This window comes from Salmo salar, chromosome 20 (assembly GCF_965601325.2).
Source record: "Salmo salar chromosome 20, fSalSal1, whole genome shotgun sequence".
NCBI lineage: Eukaryota > Metazoa > Chordata > Actinopteri > Salmoniformes > Salmonidae > Salmo > Salmo salar.
In genome coordinates this window covers 40,504,745-40,531,185 of record NC_138310.1, presented here as the reverse complement: position 1 = coordinate 40,531,185, position 26,441 = coordinate 40,504,745, and the positions used below count along the sequence as shown (strand labels likewise).

Sequence of the window (26,441 nt, the reverse complement as noted above, 5' to 3'; positions counted from 1 at the left end):
CTGCTCCAACCAATGGCACACATGCGCACTGTTGCTTTGGATCATGCGAGCAGTGAATTTGGGGTACAGGCTACAGTTTGTTGTGCTTCCCCCAACACTTCTGCTGTGTCCTCACGTCGACTGTTACCAAGGCCTCAGTGCCCATTTTGAGAGAAGGAATATCCTCCGGTCTCCAGACGCGGCTAATCCGAGTGGTGTCTATGTCGGATCCAGAACGGCTGGTACAGTCGGTATTTCCTGGTTCCGAGAAGGGGTCGGGACTTGGACACCCCGTTCTAGATTTATGTGTCCTCAGCAAGCACGTCCGAGTCTATGAATTCAGAATGCTCACAAGCCACTGGCTATTACATTTGATCGGCTGGGGGCAAGCAGTGTTACACGCATACATTCTGGTCTCCCATACTCAGTCTCTGGGCTTCATAGAAAATAGAAAAAGAGCTGCCTGACTTCATCTCAGCGCATTCCGTTTCTGGGTCTCGAGTTAGACTCACTGGAATCACACTTGTCTATCCCCGTAGATGGTGTTCCGGCTCTGAATAGCCCAATTTCATCTGGGTCACATTTCAAAGGCAGACATTTTGGTTTAGCAACCTTCGTAACAGTCTTTGGTAACACTTTTAAAGTGTTTTTTTTTATATACCTGTGTGGCGCTGCAGTCTTAATTAGCCTGCACTAGTAACAACATTTGTGGAAATATGTTGTTCCAGTTTAATTAGGATAATGGAGTCTTTTAGACCCCTGTTTAGCTGTTAGATATGTCTTGTGTGGAGGAGATCTATCATCTGTAGAGTTTAATATAAAGTGGTGTGTTAAATTCTGTTAATTTATGCCCTTCTCTCTTTCCCTACCCAGAGTCTCATCTATATGGGCCATCTTCTCTCGAAAAATGGTTACCGCCTGAAGAAGAGTATGTGCAAGCTGCGCCACAAGAAGAAGAGGAGGAACTGCTTCCTTCAGGGGCTGTGCATGCTCTGCTTCATCGTCCACAACAACAGCGGGGGCCTCGACGATGACCAGTTAGAGAACGGCGTCAATGGTGGCATCGGAATTGGAGGACGTTGTCATAGTAACACAAGTGGTACCGTAAGCGGAGGAATCTGAAATGTTGGAATTGGAGCAGCAGCCGCCTCGAAGCTCGCCGGGCGATACGCTGCTCTCACTTCCCCTGAGGACTGTGCCAAGTTCCTGCTGTCGCCACGGGAACTAGCTATCTGGGAGGGCCAGGGGAGGAGTCTACTGTCGGCTGTGCCGGCCGGCTAAGCTGATCCCAGCGCTGTTCCAGAGTGCAGGCGTTCCAGTGCTAGCTGTAGCTGTGCCCATGTCTGTGGCTAGTAGTGACAGTGACTACGCTGAGATGTTGAGAAACTACCAAGGGTTTATTTATAGTGCTGCTGAAATAGTTCATTGTTTAATTATGTCATTGATTGGCCAGAGTATCCATTGACTTGATATCCCAGGTTTAAATCAGTCCCTGATTACAGATCAAAGATGAAAATCACCAGGCACTGTCTGAACAGTTTGCTCCAGTACCATAATACGTCCTGGTGTCGCTTCTAATATCATCCGTCTAATCCCTCTTCATGTGGTTCTCGGTGGTCTGTGTCTGATCCTTCTTTCTCTCTTAGGTGTGTAAGAGGAAGTGTGCGGCGGTGCGAAAGTGCTTTCTGTAAGCAGCCGCGTCTGTAAGCAGCCGCGTCCCTGGGGGAGTCCCTGGGGGAGGGCTGGAGAACGGAGGATGAGGTGGGCATGCCTCCTCTAACCCTGGGACTGGCCACTGCCAACTCCACTTCTGTCCCCTGCCCTCCTCCTCCTCGACTACCGAGGGCTTCTCTGGGATGGCTCTCGATGGCGATTCGCTGCCCCCGAGTTCTGACTCCTCAACCTTCCGCCCGCATGTGTAACGAGGGTCGTACAAAGGGGACCAAGGCGCGGCGTGTAAAGTGGTCATATTTTACTTGAATGAAAACACAAAATCAAAACAACAAAACGACCGTCAACAGTTCCGTCAGGTTACAAGGAACAAAACAGAAAACAACTACCCACAAAACCCAAAGGAAAAACAGGCTGCCTAAGTATGGTTCCTAATCAGAGACAAGGATAGACAGCTGCCTCTGGTTAGGAACCATACTCGGCCCAACACAAAGAAATACAAAACATAGAATGCCCACCCCACACCCTGACCTAACCACATAGAGAAACAAACACTCTCTCTCAGGTCAGGGCGTGACAGTACCCCCTCCTCCAAAGGTGCGGACTCCCGGCCGCAAACCTGAATCTATAGGGGAGGGTCCGGGTGGGCATCTATACTTGGCGGCGGCTCTGGTTCGGGGCGTAGCCCCCACACCGCCCGCTGATCCCTCCGCTTCTGTATGTTCGGAGGAACCAAACCGTGGATCATCGCCGGAAGCTTGTTACCGCCAACCGCCGATGAAGACTCTAGGCTAAAGGCCGCCGCTGAAGACTCTAGGTTGCAGACCGCCGCTGAAGACTCGTGGTTGCAGACTGCCGCTGAAGGCTTCGGGCTGCGGACCGCCGCTGAAGGCTCCGGGCTGGGGAGCGTCGCTGGAGGCTCCGGGCTGAGGAGCGTCGCTGGAGGCTCCGGGCTGAGGAGCGTCGCTGGAGACTCCGGGCTGAGGAGCGTCGCTGGAGGCTCCGGGCTGAGGAGCGTCGCTGGAGGCTCCGGGCTGAGGAGCGTCGCTGGAGGCTCCGGGCTGAGGAGCGTCGCTGGAGGCTCCGGACTGGAGAGCGTCTCTGTAGGTTCCGGACTGGGGACCTTCGCTGCAGGCTCCGTGCCATGGATCCTCACTACTGGTTTCGTGCCATGGATCATCACTGGAGGCTTTGTGCCATGGATCATCACTGGAGGCTTTGTGCCATGGATCATCACTGGAGGCTTTGTGCCATGGATCATCACTGGAGGCTTTGTGCCATGGATCATCACTGGAGGCTTCGTGCCATGGATCATCCCTTCAGGCTCCGGGCCATGGATCATCCCTACAGGCTCCGTGCCATGGATCATCACTGGAGGCTTCGTGCCATGGATCATCACTGGAGGCTTCGTTTTCTTCTTTTTGTAATGTTCATGTATTTTATAAAAAGTTTATTATTTGAATATAAGGACCACTTTCTCATCAAACCTTACCTTGAGCCATAATATCTCTCTCTCTCTCACCCTCAGGTAAATGATGACCTCCTGGTGAAGATAGCATCTCGGAGGCAGAATGTGACGGAGTTGACCATCTCAGACTGTTGTGGCGTGCAGGACCACGGTGTATGCTCCTTGGCAACCCACTGCTCCAGCCTTCAGAGGTACACTGTAAACAGCTGAGTGACCTGTCTCTCAGCACCCTGGGCTCACACTGCCCTCTGCTGGCCAAGGTCCATGTGGGCAACCAGGACAATCTGACGGACGAAGCACTCAAAGGTTCTCTCTCTCTCCTCCCTTCTCCCCCTTACTTCCTCTCTCTCGCTCTCCACTCAATCGATCAACCAAGTTTTGCAATGTATTTCTAACAAGTGTTACTCTCCCTCTTTTTCTCTTCCTCCCCTCCCTCTCTCGTGGCACTAGTTGGGAGAGCACTGTTCAAAGCTGAAGAATATCCACCTGGGCCAGTGCTACAGTATAACTGATGAGGGGATGGTGTCTCTGGCCAAGGGATGTCCCAAGCTGCAGAGAATCTACATGCAGGGGAACAAAATGGTGAGTTCCCTACCCAGAACTTAGGCGACATCAGTGTTCAGTTGACACCAGTTGGTCTGCAGAACTTGGCAGACCAACACCCTGTTTCTGTAGTGGTAGGGGAAACATTGCCTTCACGTTTTAACTTTAACCCATGAAAGGGGCAGGGAAATGTTCTGGAAGGTCCCAAAGGCTACTAGAGAACCGTTGAGTTGTGTCTCCGTGACGTGTAATATGTAACAGCTTCATTTGGGATGTGTGTTTACTGTGTGTGGGTTGGTGGGCTATTTTTGCTGTTGGGATCGTGGTACATCTGTTTCAAATAAAACGCAAATCCCAAACTCAAAACAAAATCTGTTGAAAACATGCAAAGAGGCACAGGCTAAGGGAGAGCACTGTGTGCATTTTGGATGACATGTACAGTCGTGGCCAAAAGTTTTGAGAATGACACAAATATTAATTTCCACAAAGTTTGCTGCTTCAGTGTCTTTAGATATTTTTGTCCGATGGAATACTGGAGTATAACTGATGGAATACTGAAGTATAACTACAAGCATTTCATAAGTGTCAAAGGCTTTTATTGACAATTACATGAAGTTGATGCAAAGAGTCAATATTTGCAGTGTTGACCCTTCTTTTTCAAGACCTCTGCAATCCACCATGGCATGCTGTCAATTAACTTCTGGGCCACATCCTGACTGATGGCAGCTCATTTTTGCATAATCAATGCTTGGAGTTTGTCAGAATAAGTGGGTTTTTGTTTGTTCACCCGCCTCTTGAGGATTGACCACAAGTTCTCAATGGGATTAAGGTCTTGGGAGTTTCCTGGCCATGGAACCAAAATATCAATGTTTTGTTCCCCGAGCCACTTAGTTATCACTTTTGCCTTATGGCAAGGTACTCCATCATGCTGGAAAAGGCATTGTTTGTCACAAAACTGTTCCTGGATGGTTGGGAGAAGTTGCTCTCGGAGGATGTGTTGGTACCATTCTTTATTCATGGCTGTGTTCTTAGGCAAAATTGTGAGTGAGCCCACTCCCTTGGCTGAGAAGCAACCCCACACATGAATGGTCTCAGGATGCTTTACTGTTGGCATGACACAGGACTGATGGTAGCGCTCACCTTGTCTTCTCCGGACAAACTTTTTTTCCGTATGCCCCAAACAATCGGAATGGGGATTCATCAGAGAAAATGACTTCACCCCAGTCCTCAGCAGTCCAATCCCTGTACCTTTTGCAGAATATCAGTCTGTCCCTGATGTTTTTCCTAGAGAAAAGTGGCATCTTTGCAGCCCTTCTTGACATCAGGCCATCCTCCAAAAGTCTTCGCTTCACTGTGTGTGCAGATGCACTCACACCTGCCTGCTGCCATTCCTGAGCAAGCTCTGTATTGGTGGTGCCCCGATCCCGCAGCTGAATCAACTTTAGGAGACGGTCCTGGCGCTTGCTGGACTTTCTTGGGCGCCCTGAAGCCTTCTTCACAACAATTGAACCGCTCTCCTTGAAGTTCTTGATGATCCAATGAATGGTTGATTTAGGTGCAATCTTACTGGCAGAAATATCCTTGCCTGTGAAGCCCTTTTTGTGCAATGATGACGGCACGTGTTTCCTTGCAGGTAACCATGGTTGATAGAGGAAGAACAATGATTCCGAGCACCACCCTCCTTTTGAAGCTTCCAGTCTGTTATTCGAACTCAATCAGCATGACAGCGTGATCTCCAGCCTTGTCCTCCTCATCACTCACACCTGTGTTAACGAGAGAATCACTGACATGATGTCAGCTGGTCCTGTTGTGGCAGGGCTGAAATTCAGTGGAAATGTTTTTTTGGGATTCAGTTCATTTGCATTGCAAAGAGGGACGTTGCAATTAATTGCAATTCATCTGATCACTCTTCATAACATTCTGGAGTATATGCAAATTGCCATCATACAAACTGAGGCAGCAGACTTTGTGAAAATTAATACTTGTGTCATTCTCAAAACTTTTGGCCACGACTGTATGTGTGTATGATTGTTGCTGTGTGTTTGGGCTGGTGGTTTCAGGGTGTTTTGGGGACAGTCCCTGTTAGAGTGCAGTGTGATGACAGGGGGTGGGGGGTCTGCATAAACACAACAAGTAAATATGAATATTCAACACCTTGGGGTTGTGTGCCAGGCCAGCTGACAATGCTGGCTTTATAATGAATACCCCCCGGATCCACTGCTGTGATTTTACATTCTCTCTCTCACTCACTCACTCACTCACTCACTCACTCACTCACTCACTCACTCACTCACTCACTCACTCACTCACACACTCACCACCACCACCACCACACACACACACACACACACACACACACACACACACACACACACACACACACACACACACACACACACACACACACACACACACACACACACACACACACACACACACACACACCCCCCCCCGTGATCTCTGAGCTAGCTTCCTGTATTAGCTGGTTGTGTTGGGGTGGAGTCTTGGTCACTTTCGTTAGACACCATTACTCTGCAGGTGTCGAGGTTGTGTTCCTCTTCTGCAGGGGATTTGGACATCCTGACTTCCTGAATCTCTGGCCCCAAAAGCTTGTTGGACATTTTACATTTATGTCCACTTCTTTCCCAAAGTAGGCTATCAAAAAGACAAGGAATGACTAGAACACTTGAGGACTGTTTATTGTATAGCCTACCCAGTTTTACATGTTGTCTCGGCACTCGGCAGTAATGCACTGTTCCCAGTGTAATTTCTGAACGATCCCTGACAGTGTCTCTCCTCCACCACTGGAGGTCACTGTTCCTCCACTACTGAACATGGACAGTCAACAGGTCTTACACTATGAGGTCAGATAATTTTTTTAATGATTTTAACTAAGCCACAGTGGCCGGCTAGAATCCTCTACATTTGTCAGTTCCATGAAAAGCTTTCCTGAATATGTACTGTATGTACTGAGATGTGCAATTGACTTCTGTTTCCAAGTCTATCTAGGCCTTCCAGCATTGCATCATAATCCTCATTATTCTCTAACCTAATGCATTTGTCTTCCTTTCCTCTAAATATTCTCTCTCCTCTCAGGTTGATTATGCTCTTGATTAATTAGTTCCACTTAAAGTTGTTTAACAATAGCTTGTTTAACAATAGTTTGTTAAAATCTCATTCATCACCATAATAGTTATGAAAATAGGGATTATAGTGAGGTGAGAGATTCATTTCGGCGCTAATAATATTTATAATGCTGCAGGATCAATTTCAGACAGTCATTTTTCAGACGTTAGATTGCTGAGAAGTTTTCTGGCTTCCTCTTTATATTGTGCTAGAGAGAAATGGGTTGTGAATATTTTTAGGAGTTGTTATGTCTAGCCGCACTCATTGTGTTGGCCGGATATTGTCATTAATTTGGCCTGCTATTAAGAAGGCCAGGGAAACATCCCTCTCTCCCCTCCGTAGAAGACTCTCATTATCTCACTGGGGCTTCTCTCCCCAACTGTTTTGAGAAATCAAATTTAATAGCACGATATCTTTTCTAATGAGAAATGTAGGACCAGATTAAAGCATTGATTTCACCTCGTTAAAAAGGAAAGTGGGCAAGGTGAATTATTTACAGTTGTCTTGTAGGTTTAGGGACAAGTGTCCTTATCTCTGGATTAGAGTTAAGCTGCTGGTTTTCATGTTGTCTCCTGTGTTTAGCTACAAAACTGGATTCAAGTATTTCCATTTGCAGACATTTAGTGTGGGCTGAGGATAAACATATTGACTAGCCTGTCCTATATGCCCTAAGGAATCTAGCCTATAAAATGTTTTGAGGAGAGAATTTAGTTGGCTATGAGTTAGGGGTGGGAATTTGACATTTTTTGACTGTTGGAGTACTTGTATGTAATGGTTATGATAAATGAAATGACTCCCCAAAAATTCAGCTTTTTTTTTAACACAAGGCCCGCACTGGGGAAAAAACATGTGCTGATTTATCCATATGCCAACAGTGTGCAACAATGCCTAATTTATCATAACCATTACAGATTACAAATCCTAATTGCTAAATTGCTCCATATATATTCGGTGAATAAAAAAACAAGTGCCATTTTAAGAGTCATTAATTCAGAGCGTAATATTAACTGGTTATATTATATTGTGGAACACAATCTATTAAAAGGCAGTAACCTCAGCAGTGGCGCTTGCTTGTAGAAGTCTATGGCTGTGCAATGGCACAGCCTTGTTTTGTTCATTTAGCAGACTGCTGCTATTTGCCGAGCCCTTATCACAGTCAAGACACACTTATTTTATAGTAAAAAAAATGGAAAAGAACTGTGATATAAAATAGAACAGAAAAGTGCAAAGTGGTGAGCCTATGTTTAGGGGGGTTATTAGCCAAGACTAACCAATTCAAAATTGCACTTTTGCAAAGTGCAAAGTAGGGTCGTCACTAGTTACCACAGCCACAAAGTCATAAACCCCGCCTATTTCTACAATTTATCTTCTTCAAATCTGATTTTAAACCTAACCCTCAACCCTAACCTTAACCACACTGCTAACCTTATGCATAACCCTAACCTTAGCTTGTGTATAAGGGGATATCGGCTGCGCTGATAGATGACGTGAGATACATTTGACAGAAGTACCGAAAGTAACACAAATTCTATTACCAAACTGTTTTTCATGTTCTAGTATCGAAAAAAGTACAGAAGTTTGGGTATACCGTGCAACACTAGTGTACACTTTCCTCTGTCCTGTGGGGTTAGGAGGTCAGGCACCAGCAGGTCTACTCTGACATCTGAAGTATTTACAAAACATCTTTATCACAACGTCTGTTCACTCACTGACAGATCCAATTCTGTAACTCCTTTTCAATAGAGGTCTTCGGCTCTACCATCTCTCTCTCTCTCTCCATCTCTCTCTCTGTCTCTCTCTCCATCTCTCTCTCCGTCTCTCTCTCCATCTCTCTCTCCGTCTCTCTATCTCTGTCTCTCTCTCCATCTCTCTCTCCGTCTCTCTCTCTATCTCTCTCTCGCTCCATCTCTCTACCATCTCTCTCGCTCCATCTCTATCTCTGTCTCTCTCTCTCTATCTCTCTACCATCTCTCTCTCAATCTCTCGCTCCATCTCTGTCTCTCTCACTCCATCTCTCTCTCTCCATCTCTCTCTCTCGCCCCATCTCTCTCTCTCGCTCCATCTTTCTCTACCATCTCTCTCGCTCCATCTCTCTCGCTCCATCTCTCTCTCGCTCCATCTCTCTCTCTCTCTCTCTGTCTCTCGCACCCTCTCTCGCTCCCTCTCTCCCTCTCTCGCTCCCTCTCTCTCTCTCTCTCTCTCTCTCTCTCGATCTCTCTCTCTCTCTCACTCCCTCTCCCTCCCTCAAATCGCTCCCTCCCTCTCGCTCTCTCTCTCTCTCTCGCTCCCCTCCCTCTCTCTCGCTCCCCTCCCTCTCTCTCGCTCTCTCTCTCGCTCCCTCTCGCTCCCTTGCTCCCTCTCTCTCGCTTCTCGCTCCCTCTCTCCCTCTCTCTCTTGCTCCCCTGCCTCTCTCTCGATCCCTATCTCTCTCGCTCCCTATCTCTCGCTCCCTATCTCTCTCGCTCCCTATCTCTCTCGCTCCCTATCTCTCTCGCTCTCTCTCACTCCCTCTCTCTCTCTCGCTCCCTCTCTCTCACTCTCTCTCGCTCCCTATCTCTCTCTCGCTCTCTCTCACTCCCTCTCTCTCTCTCGCTCCCTCTCTCTCTCGCTCCCTATCCCTCTCGCTCTCTCTCGCTCCGTCTCTCTCGCTCTCTCACTCCCTCTCCCCCTCTCTCTCTCTCCCCTCCCTCCCTCTCGCGCTCGCTCTTGCTCCCCTCTCTCTCGCTCTCTCTCTCTTGCTCCATCTCTCTCTACCATCTCTCTCGCTCCATCTCTCTCTCTATCATCTCTCTCGCTCCCTCTCACTCCCTCTCGTTCCCTCTCTCTCTCTCTCTCGCTCCCTATCTCTCTCTCTCTCGCTCCCTCTCTCTCTTGCTCTCTCTCTCACTCCTTCTCCCTCTCTCTCTCTCCCTCGCCCTCCCTCCCTCCCTCTCGCTCGCTCCCCTCCCTCTCGCTCTCTCTCTCGCTCTCTCTCTCTCTCTCGCTCCCTCTCCCTCCCTTTCTCGCTTCTCGCTCCCTCTCTCCCTTTCTCGCTCTTCCTCTCTCACTCGTTCTCTCTCTCTCTTCTCCCTCTCTCTCGTTCTCTCTCGTTCTCTCTCGCTCCCGCTCTCTCTCTCTCCCCTCCCTCCCTCTCTCTCGCTCCCTCTCGCTCTTGCTCCCCTCCCTCTCTCTCTCTCTCTCTCTCTCGCTCCCCTCCCTCTCTCGCTCTCTTTCTCGCTCTCTTGCTCCCTCTCCCCCTCTCTCTCGCTCCCTCTCTCTCTCTCTCTCTCTCTCGCTCCCTATCTCTCTCTCTCACTCCCTATCTCTCTCTCTCGCTCCCTCTCTCTCTCGCTCCCTCTCTCTCTCGCTCCCTCTCTCTCTCGCTCCCTCTCTCTCGCTCTCGCTCCCCTCTCTCCCTTTCTCGCTCTTTCTCTCTCTCGCTCTCTCTCGCTCTCTCTCGCTCTCTCTCACTCTCTCTCACTCCCTCTCACTCCCTCTCGCTCTCGCTCTCTCCCTCTAGCTCTCGCTCCCCTCCCTCTCTCTCTCACTCGCTCTCTCTCTCTCTCTCGCTCCCTCTCTCTCGCGCTCCCTCTCTCCCTCTCTCGGTCCCTCTCCCCCTCTTCCTCCCTCTCTCGCACCCTCTCCCTCTCTCGCTCCCTCTCGCACTCCCTCTCTCCCTCTCTCGGTCCCTCTCCCTCTCTTCCTCCCTCTCTCGCTCCCTCTCCCTCTCTCGCTCCCTCTCTCACTCCCTATCTCTCTCGCTCCCGCTCTCTCTCACTCTCTCTCGCGATCTCTCTCGCTCCCTCTCTCCCTCTCTCGGTCCCTCTCCCTCTCTTCCTCCCTCTCTTGCTCCCTCTCCCTCTCTCGCTCCCTCTCTCACTCCCTATCTCTCTCTCTCTCTCTCGCTCCCGCTCTCTCTCACTCTCTCTCTCGCGCTCTCTCTCGCTCCCTCTCTCTCTCTCGCTCCCCTCTCTCTCTCGCTCCCCCCTCTCTCTCGCTCCCTCTCTCTCTTGCTCCCTCTGTCTCTCTCTGTCTCTCTCTGTCTCCCTCTGTCTCTCTCTCTCTCCCTCTGTCTCCCTCTGTCGCTCTCTCTCGCTCCCTCTCTCTCGCTCCCTCGCTCTCTCTCTCTCTCGCTCCCTCTCTCGCTCTCTCTCATGCCTCCCTTTCCCCATCTCTTTTCTTGCCTCCACTCTCTTCTCCCAAATGTAATGTAACAGGATCCTGTCTCTCTCTTTCAATCAATGAGGATTGGAGATGATCCCTCACTCGCTCTGTTCCTCCTCCTCCCCTCTTTCTGGCTTTCTTCTAATTGAATAATTAAAAAGCTGGAGGATGTTTCTGTGCGGTCTCTCTCCTCTCTCTTTCTCTCGCTCTCTCTTTCTCTCTCTCTCTCTCTCTCTATCATATTCTGCTGGTGGTTTATCTCCTCTGTGGCTCAAGGCTTCCTGCTCTCATCAGAACATGCAGTGTATAGTCTGTAAGTGTTTCACTTTAATATTTTTATGAAGGGAGTCTGCCACAATAAGCTGGTAAAGCAGACAGTTTCTGTATCTAGCTAGCCTATTCTATGGGTGTTGTAAGAAGGACTATTCTTCAGTGTGTATAAACATAGGTTAGGAATAATGTCGTGGCCTGTGCGACTAGCCTAGAGTATCTTCTGTCTCCCACCTTCCGTTTCCCTGTCAGATCTCAACTGGTTAGCCAGCTCCCACCTTCAGTTTCCCTGTCAGATCTCAACTGGTTAGCCAGCTCCCACCTTCAGTTTCCCTGTCAGATCTCAACTGGTTAGCCAGCTCCCACCTTCCGTTTCCCTGTCAGATCTCAACTGGTTAGCCAACTCCCACCTTCCGTTTCCCTGTCAGATCTCAACTGGTTAGCCAGCTCCCACTGTCAGTTTCCCTGTCAGATCTCAACTGGTTAGCCAGCTCACACCTTCAGTTTCCCTGTCAGATCTCAACTGGTTAGCCAGCTCCCACCTTCAGTTTCCCTGTCAGACCTCAACTGGTTAGCCAGAGCTGGCTGGCTGTGGGTGTTGGCCAAAGGAGTCTGAACAGACTCAGAGAACAGCTATTTTTGGGCTCCAGTGATTTCTGAGTTCCTCAGGTGAAGCTCTGATGTTTGGGTCTCTATCTCTTTTTCTCTCACTATTTCTCGCTCTCTTCCCTGCAACCACGCTCTCTTTTTCTCTCTCTTCTCCCTGACGGCTCTCTGTGTCCACACAGAACAAGGTGAACTGGCTGGTTTGAACTGGCTTAACGTTTCTCTCTGCTATGCTGCGCCGTGGGAAGAAGAAAAGAGAACTTAAAAAAAGAAAGTGGGTTTTTAAAGAGATGTTGGGATCACCTGTAAAGAATAAAAGTCTGTTTGTGTTCTCCTATTTGACTTGTTCATAGTTAGACTCTCAGAGTTGTAGCGATTTGTTGTTGTCTGTTTTCAGACCTCGTTTTGAGCTCTTGTTGATTTGCCATATTCTGTTCTCTCTCTGTCTGCCTCAAAGGATAAAGACTTACAGAATACCAAACTCCTCCTCATCATCATATTAATGTGTCCTAGGAGAGAGACGGCCTGGAAGTTGAGCTGAGAGTTTTATAAATGCAATACAGACAAGGCCTATCTGCTCAACAGATCACACCCATTCTTCTGCGTGAATAACTCTATTCCATTAGTCCCTTAAATTAAACACGAGTATATCGCAATTTAAGGAACATTTTGCATCATAGGCACTTTTCTCTCTCTCTCTCTTTTAATTTCCCTCCCGCCTCTCCTTTCCTGGTGGAATCAAAGCACTTTTGTTTTAATTTTCCAGTGAGGTGATAGAATATGAACTGTCTGTCTGACTTGCTTCTGGTAACATGTGTCTGTCTGTCCAACACACACACACACGGTTCTGATTAAACACCGTTTTAATTAGCTTAAATGTGTGTAAGTGTAAATGGATTTGGAGATGACCTACAATAGATTACCATGTGCCCTCAATTTAGATCTAATTAGTCGCAAATGTGAATTTCTCTCCTTTTTCCCTGAGACCTGTCCATCTTGGCTAATCCTCCCAGCTTGTCAGAGGGTGGAGTGTGACAGCTATATTTGTGTGAATAGAACTCAGACCACGGACCACGGACCACAGAACGCGGACCACAGAACGCGGACCACAGAACACGGACCTCAGAACACGGACCTCAGAACACGGACCTCAGAACACGGACCTCAGAACACGGACCTCAGAACACTCTGGGTGATGAGGTGTCACATTGAATGGCGTCTGTTTAGCCATTGGTCAGTCACAGATACCTCATCTCCCTCCCTGATAGGCTGAAAGTTTGTGAACATTACATTGTAGTTAAAGTGATCTGTGTAATTTTTGCTACATCAGATTTAACTGGCCAGAACAAAGGCAGACCAGGGGAACAGGTAATGAATATTCTTAGTTCTAGGAAATCTGTTCTGACACAACACCCAACTGGTTAGTTTAAACACAGGGAGACACATGGGAAAGGCTGGACAAAATGTACACTCTTGGAAAGCTTGTCCCAGGAAGTATTTTGTAATGATTAGAGATAAGTAGGACCGACGGACTGGAGGAACGCTCTCCACAGCCAGCCTTCTTCCCTCCCAGAGAAAACATCCCAGTGTAACAGAAGTTGTCATGGAGAGAAGACCAAGGCGCAGCAGGTATGTGAATACTCATATTTAATTTTAAAAAAAGGAGTAAAGCATCCACTTAACAAAACAATAAAGGTGACAACAGCAACAGTTCTGCAGGCTATTAAACGCAGTGCAAAAACAACCACCCACAACCCCAAAGAAAAACACACACACCTATATAGGACTTCCAATCAAAGGCAACTCAACACACCTGCCTTCAATTGGAAGTCCCAATCAACAACACAATCATTCACATACACAAAAACTGCCACGTCCTGACCCCAAAACGAATACAATAGCTCCATCTGCTGGTCAGGACGTGACAGTACCCCCCTCCCCCCTCAAGGTGCAGACCCCGGAATGCACCTACCAACAGAAAACACCAACAAAAAACCCATAAACAATAATCCCTAAACAATAAGGGAGGGAAGGGAGGGTGGCTGCCGTCACCGACGGCACTGTGCTACACCCTCCCTCCCCAACCCATCTATCCTGGAGGTGGCTCAGGTGCAGGACATGGACCTTGCTCCACCTTCGGCGTCGCCCACTTTGGTGGCGCCGATAGCTGCACCGGGCAGACGGGCCACTCGGGCTGACCCTGGCAGAGGGACCACTCGGGCTGGGCCGGAGGACAGGCGGGCCACTCGGGCTGGGCCGGAGGACCGGAGGGCCACTCGGGCTGGGCCGGAGGGCAGGAGGGCCACTCGGGCTGGGCCGGAGGGCAGGAGGGCCACTCGGGCTGGGCCGGAGGGCAGGAGGGCCACTCGGGCTGGGCCGGAGGACAGGAGGGCCACTCGGGCTGGGCCGGAGGGCAGGAGGGCCACTCGGGCTGGGCCGGAGGACAGGCAGGGCACCCTGGCAGATCCGGGCAGGCGGGCACCTCTGGCAGATCCGGGCAGTCTGGCCACTCTGGCAGATCCGGGCAGTCTGGCCACTCTGGCAGATCCGGGCAGTCTGGCCACTCTGGTGACTTACGACTGGCGGGCAGCTCTGGTGACTTACGACTGGCGAGGCTGGGCTGACGCACTAGACTCCTGATGCGTGGGGCTGGTACTGGACGGACTGGGCTGTGCGTCCGTATAGGTGAGATGGTGCGTACCTCAGTGCAACATGGCGCCCTCCACCTCATACACACCTCCCTGTAGTCACGGGTAGCTGGCTTACGGCTCTTCCCTGGCCTGGCCAAACTACCCGTGTGCCCCCCCCCAAAAAAAAATCTTGGGGCTGCCTCTCGGGTTCCCTTAGCTCCCTTAACTTGTCCTCCAAGAATTGTCTTTCGTCCTGCCAGGTCCATTCCTCCATTTCTTTCTCCCGTGGCTTCCTCCTCTTCTGCTGCTTGGTCCTTTGGTGGGTGGTTCTGTAACAGAAGTTGTCATGGAGAGAAGACCAAGGCGCAGCAGGTATGTGAATACTCATATTTAATTTCCTAAAAAAGGAGTAAAGCATCCACTTAACAAAACAATAAAGGTGACAACAGCAACAGTTCTGCAGGCTATTAACCTGTTAGGGCTAGGGGGCAGCATTGACACGGCTGGATAAAAAACATACCCGATTTAATCTGGTTACCACTCCTACCCAGTAACTAGAATATGCATATACTTATTACATATGGATAGAAAACACCCTAAATTTTCTAAAACTGTTTGAATGGTGTCTGTGAGTATAACAGAACTCAAATGGCAGGTCAAAACCTGAGAGATTCCTTTACAGGAAGTGGCCTGTCTGACCATTTGTTGAACTTCTTTTCCATCTCTATCATTTACTAAGGATCTCTGCTCTAACGTGACACTTCCCACGTCGTCCATAGGCGCTCAGAGCCCGGGAAAAAACAGAATGTCGTCATTCCAGCCCCAGGCTGAAACACATTATCGCCTTTCTCAAGTGGCCGATCAAGAGACACTGGCTTATGCGCGTGACCCCGACCGCCCCCGCCTTTGGGATTTTTTCCTCTGTTTGCCGAAAAGGAGATTCCCTGTCGGAATATTATCGCTTTTCTACGAGAAAAATGTCGTAAAAATTGATTTTAAACAGCGGTTGACATGCTTCGAAGTACGGTAATGGCATACTTAGAATTTTATTGTCACGAATTGCGCCATGCGCATGACACTTCTTTACTATTTCGGATAGTGTCTGGAACGCACGAACAAAACGCCGCTATTCGGATATAACGATGGATTATTTTGGACCAAACCAACATTTGTTATTGAAGTAGCAGTCCTGGGTGTGTATTCTGACGAAGACAACAAAAGGTAATGAAACTTTTATAATAGTAAATATGATTATGGTGAGTGCTAAACTTGCCGGGTGTCTAAATAGCGAGCCCGTGATGCCTGGGCTATGTACTTAGAATATTGCAAAATGTGCTTTCACCAAAAAGCTATTTTAAAATCGGACATATCGAGTGCATAGAGGAGGTCTGTATCTATAAGTCTTAAAATAATTGTTATGCTTTTTGTGAACGTTTATCGTGAGTAATTTAGTAAAATGTTAGCGAATTCCCCGGAAGTTTGCGGGGGGTATGCTAGTTCTGAACGTCACATGCTAATGTAAAAAGCTGGTTTTTGATATAAATATGAACTTGATTGAACAAAACATGCATGTATTGTATAACATAATGTCCTAGGGTTGTCATCTGATGAAGATCATCAAAGGTGAGTGCTGCATTTAGCTGTCTTCTGGGTTTTGGTGACATTATATGCTGGCTTGAAAAATGGGTGTCTGATTATTTCTGGCTTGGTACTCTGCTGACATAATCTAATGTTTTGCTTTCGTTGTAAAGCCTTTTTGAAATCGGACAGTGTGGTTAGATTAACGAGAGTCTTGTCTTTAAATGGCTGTAAAATAGTCATATGTTTGAGAAATTGAAGTAATAGGATTTTTAAGGTTTTGAAAATCGCGCCACAGGATAGCAGTGGCTGTTACGTAGGTGGGACGAATTCGTCCCGCCTAGCCTAGAGAGGTTAAACGCAGTGCAAAAACAACCACCCACAACCCCAAAGAAAAACACACACACCTATATAGGACTTCCAATCAAAGGCAACTCAACACACCTGCCTTCAATTGGAAGTCCCAATCAACAACACAATCATTCACATACACAAAAACTGCCACGTCCTGACCCCAAAACTAATACAATAGCTCCATCTGCTGGTCAGGACGTGACACCCAGTGACAGTCTCCTGTCTGTGTGACATGGACGATGTGTCTACTTTGGCTGGAACATGTTGTTGGGATGATGTGACATTACTCGCTACTGGACATGAAGGATTACAAAGGACAGGAACTGACTCACTCTCTCTCTGTGTCTCTGTCTCTCTCTCTCTCACCCCTCATTTTCTCTCTCTCCCCCATGTTATCTCTCTCTCACTCTCTGTGTCTGTCTCTCTCACCGCCTCATTTTCTCCCCCCATGTTATCACTCTCTCTCTGTCTTTGTCTCCTCTGTCTCTGTCTCTCTCTCTCTCTCTCTCTCTCACCCCTCATTTTATCTCTTCCCCATGTTATCTCTCTCTGTGTCTCTCTGCCTCTCTCTCTCTGTGGTTGTCTATCATTGAGGTAACCACCAGTTAGATCTGATGTGTTTCTGAGCTGATGGGAAGCTGGTCCTTGTAATGATTACCATCTCTATCTCCCAACACAGGGGAGCAGGTTGTTGGATGCCCCCCCCCCCCCACTCCCCAAATTGGCACCATTTTCCCCGTTTCCCTCACCTCCCAGACTCCCCCTTTCCCTCACCTCCCAGACTCCCCCTTTCCCTCACCTCCCAGACTCTCCCTTTCCCTCACCTCCCAGACTCCCACATCCCTTCTTTTCTCCCCTTGCTCTCCCTTTCCTTCTTACCCTCTTTCATATACCTTACACTTCTCCCTGTCTCTCATTCACCTCAATTTATTACCCCCTCTCTCACTCTCTTAGGTCTCCTTCCCCCTCTCTCTCACCTCTTCCTCTCTCTCCCTCCTGTTTCTCTCCTGTTCTTTATTTTCCTCTCTCTTCCCTCTGTGTGTTTGTGTACTCTCATTTCCTCTCTCTCCTGTAGTCTTTGAAGTCTAGCTATCGATCCGTCAGAAAACCTGTGAAAGCTGTTTCATGTGGTTAGGAGTGAGGACCCTCTGTTGGGGGTCATCCAGTTGATCATCTCTCAGGTTCACAAGTCATCAGGTCTATTAATGAAAGCTACTGTGTTTCCTCTGACGGCCTGGCTGGCGGACTGGACCTAGACACACTGCTATCAATATGGAGGAAGAAAAGAGGAAAGAAGAAAATGGAGAGACGCGAGCGATGAGTTTTGTAAATGTCACGACTGGCCTCTAGATATGAGTGTCTGTGAAGTGAACTGTCCATTTGAGCTTTTCTGGGGATTACACGGTGACAGTCCATGTTGGACAAAGAGACTGGTTGGAAGAAATGACTGTGGTTTAAAAAAAGATTCCTCTGGCGACAGGAAATAATTTGTGTGAGTGAGAGGTTGTTCAGGTTAAGGCTTGGTGTTTGTTATATAGCTGGTAGGGATGGGCATTTTGAAGTTTCACTATTCTAATATTCGAATATTTTGCTGCACTTCCCATCCTTGTCTACAACTTCATTCCACGCGGTGCCAGAGGAATGACCTAAAAATTGTCAAAGACTCCAGCCACCCAAGTCAGTCTGTTCTCTCTGCTACCGCACTGCAAGCGGTACCAGAGCGCCAGGTCTGGGACCAGAAGGCTCCTGAACAGCTTCTACTCCAAAGCCATTAGATTGCTGAACATTTAATTAAGCGGATACCTGGACTTTCTGCTTTTCACCCCCTACATACAAGTACATATTACCTCAATCAATCACCTTACCAAACCTATAAGTACATATTACCTCAATCAATCACCTAACCAAACCTACAAGTACATATTACCTCAATCAATCACCCCAACTACCTCGTACCCCAGTCCACTGACTCGGTACCGGTACTCCTTGAATATAGCCTGTATATAGCCTCGTTATTATTATTTTATAGTGTTACTATTTTATTTATATTTTCCTACTTTTTAACTGCATTGTTGGGAAAGGGCTCGTAAATAAGCATTTCACGGTGAAGTCTACACTTGTGGTATTCAGAACAGGCATGGACCCAGCTCACTAAATTGCTTTTAAACGATGAAAGACAGACAAGGTTTCTATCAACGTGGACCTTCGCCAAGCCTTCTGTCTCTGAGTGGTTTATATCTCTTTATTTGTGACAGTTCAGCTGTCAAAGTTAGTTGAATGCTATTTGTTGTGGCCTGTTAATCTCATGTGATCTTTTAATGTAGCAATACTGCAGAAATACAGCAATTCACTAAACATCACTAACAGTGACACAATGTGTTAAGATAGACATCTTTCAATACAGGTGTTGTGGAAGGCATAGGAAGGGAGGTAGTCTTGGTAACTGGGAGCACAATGAAAGGCAGAGAGTTGGAAGAGTTTATCCAGACGTCTGGATAAACTCTTCCAACTCTTCCAACTCTCTGCCTTTCATTGTGCTCCCAGTTACCAAGACTACCTCCCTTTCTATGCTTTATTTCACTGTAGAGCTCTCAGTCCAGCTCAAATTGCCTTAGATAGCTCTTTCGTCCCACCCAACATACATGCGGAGACCTCACCTACGTTAATTGATGCCTCCAGAGACGAAACCTCTCTCATCATCACGCAACGCATAGGTTTACCTCCACTGTACTCACATCCTACCATACCATTGTCTGTACATTATGCCTTGAATCTATTCTACCACACCCAGAAATCTTCTCCTTTTATTCTCTGTCCCCAACGCACTAGATGACCAGTTCTTATAGCCTTTAGCCGTACCCTTATCCTACTCCTCCTCTGTTCCTCTGGTGATGTAGAGGTTAACCCAGGCACTGTAGCCCCCAGTTCCACTCCTATTCCCCAGGCACTATCATTTGTTGACTTCTGTAACCGTAAAAGCCTTGGTTTCATGCATGTTAAGATTTTTTTCTCACTGCTTTAGCACACTCCGCCAACCCTGATGTCCTAGCCATGTCTGAATCCTGGCTTAGGAAGGCCACCAAAAATTCTGAAATTTCCTTCCCCAACTATAACATTTTCCGCCAAGATAGAACTGCCAAAGGGGGTGGATTTTCAATCTACTGCAGAAACAGCCTGCAGAGTTCTGTCATGCTATCCAGGTCTGTGCCCAAACAGTTCAAGTTTCTAATTTTAAAAATCCACCTTTCCAGAAATAAGTCTCTCACTACTGCCGCTTGTTACAGACCCCCCTCAGCCCCCAGCTGCGCCCTGGACACCATATGTGAATGAATTGCCCCCCATTTATCTTCAGAGTTTGTACTGTTAGGTGACCTAAACTGGGATATGCTTAACACCCTTGCCGTCCTACAATCTAAGCTAGATGCCCTCAATCTCACCCAAATTATCATGGAACCTACCAGGTACAACCCCAAATCCGTAAACTCGGGCACCCTCATAGATATCATCCTGACCAACCTGCCTTCCAAATACACCTCTGCTGTCTTCAACCAGGATCTCAGCGATCACGGCCTCATTGCCTGCGTCCGTAATGGGTCCACGGTCAAACGACCACCCCTCATCACTGTCAAAAGCTCCCTTAAACACTTCAGCGAGCAGGCCTTTCTAATCGACCTGGCCCGGGTATCCTGGAAAGATATTGACCTCATTCCATCAGTCGAGGATGCCTGGTTATTCTTTAAAAGTGCTTTCCTCACCATCTTAATTAAGCATGCCCCTTTCAAAAAATGTAGAACCAGGAACAGATATAGCCCTTGGATCACTCCAGACCTGACTGCCCTTGACCAGCACAAAATCATCCCGTATCGAATAGCATTAGTATCGAATAGCCCCCGTGATATGCAACTTTTCAGGGAAGTTTTAGGAACCAATATACACAGGCAGTTAGGAAAGCAAAGGCTAGATTTTTCAAACAGAAATTTGCTTCCTGCAACACAAACTCTAAAAAGTTTTGGGACACTGTAAAGTCCATAGAGAATAAGAGCACCTCCATCACTGCTTCCCACTGCACTGAGGCTAGGAAACACGGTCACCACCGATAAATCCACGATAATCGAGAATTTCAATAAGCACTTTTCTACGGCTGGCCATGCTTTCCACCTGGCTACCCCAACCCCGGTCAATAGCTCTGCACCCCCCACAGCAACTTGCCCAAGCCTCCCCAATTTCTCCTTCACCCAAATCCTGATAGCTAATGTTCTGAAAGAGCTGCAAAATCTGGACTCCTAAAAATCAGCTGGGCTAGATAATCTGGACCCTTGTTTTCTAAAACTATCCGCCACAATTGTTGCAACCCCTATTAGTAGCCTGTTCAACCTCTCTTTCGTATCATCTGAGATCCCCAAAGATTGGAAAGCTGCCGTGGTCATCCCCCTCTTCAAAGGGGGAAACATTCTAGACCCAAACTGTTATAGACCTATATCTATCTTACCCTGCCTTTCTAAGGTCTTCGAAAGCCAAGTTAACAAACAGATCACCAACCATTTCGAATCTCACCATACCTTCTCCGCTATGCAATCTGCTTTCCGAGCAGGTCATGGGTGCACCTCAATCTAGAAAAAAGAAACGCACACCTTTAAAGGCGAGGTGCTGGCTAGCGGAGTAGAACACTAGAAAATAAAGGAAAGCCGCACACTCTAAGAGCTCAGATGCAAAAATGTAATAACCAACGTTTCGACAGCGAAGCTGTCTTCATCAGGGTATCATCAAACACTGTGAGATGAGTCATTTATATAGTGTCAAGAGACACACAGGTGTTTGTAAACATGGCCAAGTATGGCCTAATATCATTGGTTAACTCAAATATTAAAAAAAAGGCATACAAAGAACATACAAAAAGACAAACAAATGGATAGCATACGATCATAGCATTTGTAGTCTAAAATGTATCTAACAAACAATTACAATGGCAAAATCACAATTATCACAAGAATGGCTTCAGATCAAAGTCTATGTTGAGACCGAAGGGAGCAAGGGTCTTTAAATTAAAGATCCAGGCAGCCTCTCGTTTTAACAATAAATTATCAAGGTCACCCCCTCTCCTCGGGAGGGTGACATGTTCGATACCAATATAACGCAGAGACGAAATCGGATGGTTTGCTTCCAAAACGTGGGCCGCAACTGGATAAGTTAAGTTTTTGCACCTAATGGTGCTACGATGCTCTGAGATACGTACTTTTAATTCACGCTTTGTTTTACCCACATAATTTTTACCACAAGGACAAGTTATAAGATAAATAACTGCCTTAGTGGAACACGTAATAACACCTTTAATTGGGATAGATTTCCCTGTTTGGGGGTGTTTGAAGGATCTACATTTATAAGTGCCATTGCATTGAGCACAGCCATTACACTTGTAATTTCCATCCAGTATGGGCGCAAATAGATGGGTGCACCTCAGCCATGCTCAAGGACCTCTGGCAGTCTCTATGGGGATGCCACAGGGTTCAATTCTCGGGCCGACTCTTTTCTCTGTATACATAAATGATGTCACTCTTGCGGCTGGTGATTCTCTGATCCACCTCTACGCAGACGACACCATTCTATATACATCTGGCCCTTCTTTGGACACTGTGTTAACTAACCTCCAGACGAGCTTCAATGCCATACAACATTCCTTCCGTGGCCTCCTACTGCTCTTAAATGCACGTAAAACTAAATGCTGATCACTGCCCGCACCTGCCCGCCCGCCTAGCATCACTACTCTGGACGGTTCTGACTTAGAATATGTGGACAACTACAAATACCTAGGTGTCTGGTTAGATTGTAAACTCTCCTTCCAGACTCATATTAAGCATCTCCAATCCAAAATTAAATCTAGAATCGGCTTCCTATTTCACAACAAATCATCCTTCACTCATGCTGCCAAACATACCCGCGTAAAACTGACTATCCTACTGATCCTTGACTTCGGCGATGTCATTTACAAAATAGCCTCAAACTCTCTACTCAGCAAATTGGATGCAGTCTATCACAGTGCCATCCGTTTCGTCACCAAAGCCCCATATACTACCCACCTCCCTAATCTTACTTCATTTGCACACACTGTATATAGACTTTTCTATTGTGTTATTGACTGTACATTTGTTTATTCCATGTGTTACTCTGTGTTGTTGTTTGTGTCGCACTGATTTGCTTTATCTTGATCAGGTCGCAGTTGTAAATGAGAACTTGTTCTCAACTGGCTTACCTGGTTAAATAAAGGTGAAATGAAAAAAAAATCAGGTTCGGCTTAGTTACAGCTGTTGTGTGTCTTTGCTTGGTAGTTCCGAGTCATTCAGTGCCTCCTGTCTGTCCACTGGCAGACACACAGTCACAGAGTAACCCTTTCCCCTATCCCCCTCACCCCCGTATTCCCCCTATGAGGGGTTTCCTTTTGTTTTAGAAGCGCAGCTTTCAGGACCTATTGCGGGATATGGGAGCTCCCTTTGCCTGACAGTGAGATGGAAGTCGTTAGTGTCCTGGCTCTGGGATGTGATAGTCAGTGATAAATAGCTCTGGGTAAACTGGATTCTGTAGGGTCATGGGAGGGGGGGAAAGAGAGAGGTAAAGGGAGTGAAAGACTACTCTCCTCACTCCGTCTTTCCTGTCTCCTTTCTCTCTTCTGTTCTTATCTCTCTCTGTCTCTCTGTCTCTCTGTCTCTCTGTTGGTCTAATCGCTGGCTTCATTACTAATGATGGATGTGAGGCAGAGGTGTGTGTCTGTCTGAGTGAGTGTGTTGTCTTCCTCCTCTTCCTCCCCTTCCTCTTTCCTGTCTCCACTCTCTCTAACAGTGAAAGTGGAACACCCCCCTTTCCTAATGTGTTTGGTCCTGTGCTGGCGCCTGGTAGTGGTTCGATCAGGGCTGTAATGAATGTGTTTAATAAGCTCTGTGGGTCGATGGGCTTAATGGAGGTGTGACAGACGACGGGCCAGGAGAACGCTAACACCTTAACGAGATGCTAATGAGCCAGAGCGGTTAATGAGGTCACAGTAATCAGTATCTCTCTCTCTGTCTGTTTGTCTGTCTGTTCTTGTTCTCTTTCTGTTTCTCTTGGTCGGTCTGTCTCTCTGTCTGTTTGTGTTTCTCTCTCAATGACATTTCTCTCACTCACTCTCTTACTCTTTCTCTCTTTCGGTCTCTCTTTCGTTCTCTCGTGTTCTCTCGTTCTCTGTCTGTCAATTTAAGAAAGGCTTTGTTGTCATGAATGGGTGGTTGCCAAAGCAATGCTTATGAAGTATTATGTAAATTAACCATATGTTTGATTAATAATAATGATATATCAACAAAAATAATTATACAAGGAAAATAATACACCAAAAAGTAAACAAAAAGAACATTTTTAGAAATTAAATCTACAAGGGCTCATGTGTATGACATGGTGGGAACTACAGTCTGTCTAATATCATGACAGGCCAGGACATCATATGCAGTAATATCTACTTTCTCTCTAATATCATGACAGGCCAGGACATCATCTGCAGTAATATCTACTTTCTCTCTAATATGTTAACAGGCCGGGACATCATATGCAGTAATATCTACTTTCTCTCTAATATCATGACAGGCCAGGACATCATCTGCAGTAATATCTACTTTCTCTCTAATATCATAACAGGCCAGGACATCATCTGCAGTAAGATCCACTGTCTGTCTAATATCATGACAGGCCAGGACATCATCTGCAGTAAGATCCACTGTCTGTCTAATATCATGACTGGCCAGGTCATCATATGCAGTAAGATCCACTGTCTGTCTAATATCATGACAGGCCAGGTCATCATATGCAGTAAAATCTACTGTCTCTCTAATATCATGACAGGCCAGGACATCATCTGCAGTAAGATCTACTGTCTGTCTAATATCATGACAGGCCAGGACATTATATGCAGTAAGATATATTGTGTAATATCATGACAGGCCAGGTCATCATCTGCAGTAAGATCTACTTTCTAATATTATGACAGGCCAGGTCATCATATGCAGTAAGATCTACTGTCTTTCTAATATCATGACAGGCCAGGTCATCATATGCAGTAAGTTCTACTGTCTCTCTAATATCATGGCAGGCCAGGACATTATATGCAGTAAGATCTACTGTCTCTCTAATATCATGACAGGCCAGGTCATCATATGCAGTAAGATCTACTGTCTCTCTAATATTATGACAGGCCAGGACATAAGCTGCAGCAAGATCCACTGTCTCTTCATTTTCTAACAAAATGCATATTTTCTCCCCAACAGGCAGTTCAAGAAATCCTGCAATTCTTTCTTTAAATTTCAGGAGATAAATAGGTAAATGACCAAAGGTATCTGGACACCTGCTTGTTGAACATCTCATTCCAAAATCATGGGCATTAATATGGTTGTTCCCCCCTTTGCTGCTGTAACAGCCTCTACTCTTCTGGGCTTTCCACTAGATGTTGGAACATTGCTGCAGGGACTTGCTTCCATTCAGCCTTGAGCATTAGTGAGCACAGGCACTGATGTTGGGCAATTAGGCCTGGCTCGCAGTCGGCGTTCCAATTCATCCCAAAGGTGTTGATGGGGTTGAGGTCAGGGCTCTGTGCAGGCCAGTCAAGTTCTTCCACACCGATCTTGGCAAACCAACAAGAAAGAAACAAGAAAGGGCCTTTCTCAAACTGTTGCCAGTTTGATTCATTACGACAGAGAATGTGTTTCCACTGCTCCAGAGTCCAATGGCAGCGAGGTTTACACCACTCCAGCTGACGCTTGTCACTGCGCATGGTGATCTTAGGCGTGTGTGCGTTTGCTCGGCCATGGAAACCATGGAAACCCATTTCATGAAGCTCCCACGAACAGTTCTTGTGCTGACGTTGCTTCCAGAGGCAGTTTGGAACTTGGTAGTGAGTGTTGCAACCGAGGACAGACTATTTTTACACGCTACGTGCTTCAGCACTCAGCGGTCCCGTTCTGTGAGGTTGTGTGGCCTACCCTAGACCTTTCCACTTCATAATAACAGCACTTACAGTTGACTGGGGAAGCTCTAGCATTGCAGAAATTTGACAACCTGACTTGTTGGAAAGGTGGCCACGTTGAAAGTCAGTAAGGCCATTCTACTGCAAGTATTTGTCTATGGGGATTGCATGGCTGTGTGCTTGATTTTATTTATACACCTTTCAGCAATGGGTGTGGCTGAAATGGCCGAATCCACTAATTTGAATGTGTGTCCACATAGTTTGTATGTGTAGTGTACCTTCACGCCATATGGAATCAAACGCTTTTTGAAAGTCTATAAAACAGGCAAATATGTTTCCTTTGAGTTTGGTGGATGTGTTTTTGGCCTAAGGTGTGGAGGGTAAATATGTGATCTTTTGTTGGGTGTTTCAGGGAGGAATCCAATTAGACTTTTACTTAAAATGTTGTGTTCCCTTAGGAAGACCTGAATTCTGGCATGCATTATGCTACAGAAAACCTTTCCTAAGTTAGTACTAACAGAGATGCCTCTATAATTATCGGGCTTTTTACTTGTCACCATTTTTGAATATAGATAGATGTCATTAAGCCTTGTGGCCCGGTAACACCTGTTATGATGTATAGCGTCAGGTCAACCAATCGATTAATGGAGCACTTAGCCAAGCTAATGAACTGCTGTGTAAGATTGGAGGTGGCATCAGAGAGAGGGGGAGAGGACCTAGATTTACATTGTTTATTTTATTTCACCTTTATTTAACCAGGTAAGCTAGTTGAGAACAAGTTCTCATTTACAACTGTGACCTGGCCAAGATAAAGCAAAGCAGTGCGACACAAACAACAACACAGAGTTACACATGGAATAAACAAGCGTACAGTCAATAACACAATAGAAAAAAGTAAGTCTATATTCAGTGTGTGCAAATGGCGTGAGGAGGTAAGGCAATAAATAGGCCATAGTAGCGAAGTAATTACAATTTAGCAAATGAACACTGGAGTGATAGATGAGCAGATGGTGATGTGCAAGTAGAAATACTGATGTGCAAAAGAGCAGAAAAGTAAATAAAAACAATGTGGGGATGATGTAGGTAGATTGGGTGG

General features: G+C 46.8%; 1 pseudogene; it reads left to right on the top strand.

Annotated features, from left to right (window-relative positions):
- The first annotated feature begins 864 nt into the window (after positions 1–864).
- LOC123729168 (uncharacterized) overlaps positions 865–26,441 on the top strand; it is a 792,531-nt pseudogene continuing 766,954 nt past the window's right edge.